At 43.7% G+C, this 2,500-nt stretch overlaps 1 protein-coding gene across 1 annotated transcript in view; it reads left to right on the top strand.

Annotated features, from left to right (window-relative positions):
- cacna2d3a (calcium channel, voltage-dependent, alpha 2/delta subunit 3a) overlaps positions 1–2,500 on the top strand; it is a gene marked incomplete at both ends in the record, with an annotated part of 220,511 nt that overhangs the window by 64,959 nt on the left and 153,052 nt on the right. The window lies entirely within an intron of this gene.

Below are 2,500 nucleotides of genomic sequence, written 5' to 3'. Positions count from 1 at the left end.
TTTGGTCTGCGTCTCAAAACGATCACAGTCACGATACTGTTATCTTCTTCTACGCCCGCTTTGAACAGGACTACACTAACCTTCTACAGAGAACAGGACCACACTACCTTCTACAGAGAACAGGACCACACTACCCTTCTACAGAGAACAGGACCACACTACCCTTCTAGAGAGAACAGGACCACACTACCCTTCTACAGAGAACAGGACCACACTACCCTTCTACAGAGAACAGGACCACACTACCCTTCTACAGAGAACACTACCCTTCTAGAGAGAACACTACCCTTCTAGAGAGAACACTACCCTTCTAGAGAGAACACTAACCTTCTACAGAGAACAGGACCACACCACCCTTCTAGAGAGAACACTGACCTTCTAGACTAGTACCCACCACACACACGACACAAGAGGGGCTCCATTCATCACCGTTGAAGACGTGCTAGCAGCTTTCAAGCGCATACATATACACAAAGCTGCTTCACCAGATGGAATCCCGTGGCCGGGTGTTTAAAGCATGCGCAGAACAACTGGCTGGTATCTTTACCATCATATTCAACCTCTCACTCTCCACGGGCATAGTGCGCTGCTGCTTTAAGTCATCTGTCATTATCCCGGTACCGAAGAAGGGTAAGGTGACATGCCTTAACGACTGGCGCCCTGTTGCTCTCACCTCCATAGTATGCAAATGCTTTACAGTTTTTCCTGGTTGTTTAAACAGATTTTTGGGAACATCAGACACAATGTGCACAATCTCTAACTAATTTACCAACTGCTAAACCAATTCTGCTAAACTCCAAGCACATGTTCCTGCTTTAGACTCATCTTCCCATTCCATACCACACATTTTCCTGCTTTAGACTAATCTTCCCATTCCATACCACACATTTCCTGCTTTAGACTCATCTTCCCATTCCATACCACACATTTTCCTGCTTTAGACTCATCTTCCCATTCCATACCACACATTTCCTGCTTTAGACTCATCTTCCCATTCCATACCACACATTTCCTGCTTTAGACACATCTTCCCATTCCATACCACACATCTTTCAGCTCACTAAACACAATTCTCCATGTCTTGCACACTCTTCCTGATTTTCCACTCCTGATGTTCACTCAGAACACACTGCCAATCACATTCCTAAACTCCAAAGGCTGTTGTGCACTTTGCAATCATCAATTTGGATGATTGTGGATGAGATCTTGTGGCCAGGCAGGGACCAGAGGGAGGATGCAGCCTAGTTTTGTTTTGTTTACGTTTGTTTATATATTCTAATTTCCTGTTTTCATCCTTCATGTTCATCATTCATGTTTGCCCTGACATACAGTAGTCTATGCATAGATTTGGGGCACCCAAAAATATAATTCGATAGCAAAATATTGTGTGTTTTCTCTTTGGGTATACAGTACATACAACAATATATGTCGATATTTCACATCCAACAGGTGAAACACTGAACATGCAAAGTCCTGATTCCACTGCTAAGGCATTCCTACAGTGTTTTCCATTCATATATAGTGTTTTCCATTTTGCACATCAGTGTTCAATGAGTGCTTGGAATGTCTACTCGTATGATGTATGTGTTTGAGTTTTGAGAGCAAAGTGTGCTTGTGCAAAGGAAGTATAGGATTTAGCATTTTGTGCTTGAGTTTTGAGGGCAAAGTGTGCTTGTGCAAAGGAAGTGTAGGATTTAGCATTTTGTGCTTGAGTTTTGAGGGCAAAGTGTACTTGTGCAAAGGAAGTGTAGGATTTAGCATTTTGTGTGTGAGTCTTGAGATTTGTGTTTAGGATTTTGAGGGAGTGAGGTAGTGAATCAGGGAATCTGTTTAAACAACCAGGAAAAACTGTAAGAAGATCATCAGGATCCTGATCTGCAAGGAGCTGCCACCCTTCCTCTCTTCCCTCCCCTTCCCTCTCCTCCCCTCCCCTCTCCTCCCCTCCCTCCTCCACCCTTCCTAGACCCCCACCAATTTGCCCACTAAGGTAACAGATCGACAGACGACGTCATAGCCACAGAACTACACACAGCCCTCACACACCTTGATAAGAGGAACTGCCGTCGGGGAAACGGTACCGTAGCCTCGGGGCAAAAACCCAGAGGATGTCGAACAGCTATTTCCCATAAGCAATCAGACTCCTTGGGAAACGCACTGGCACAAGGCAAGGGCCCCAGTACCCCCTGTACATTATGACTACCTGACTACTTGGTCACTACCTACCTGAACTCTAGACTACTCCATATTAGATAGATAGATAGATGTAGATACAGTATATAGATAGAGCTTTATTTAGTTAGGACAGTGCACATTAATGAACAGTCACTTATACAAAGTATGGTGACAGTAAATATGCCGGATTTAGGTGTGAGCTAAAATGCATCCGTAGTCCTCATGACATAACATCGTACAATAGATAAAAAAACAACAAGAATAATGGACAACATCACAACAGAATATAATAGGACATAAAACAATGAGTATGTGACCATCGGGACCT

The sequence above is a fragment of the Nansenia antarctica genome, assembly GCF_963989245.1.
Source record: "Nansenia antarctica genome assembly, chromosome: 3".
NCBI lineage: Eukaryota > Metazoa > Chordata > Actinopteri > Argentiniformes > Microstomatidae > Nansenia > Nansenia antarctica.
Note: the sequence above shows the minus strand (reverse complement) of the source record. Positions and strands in the feature narration are given on the sequence as shown.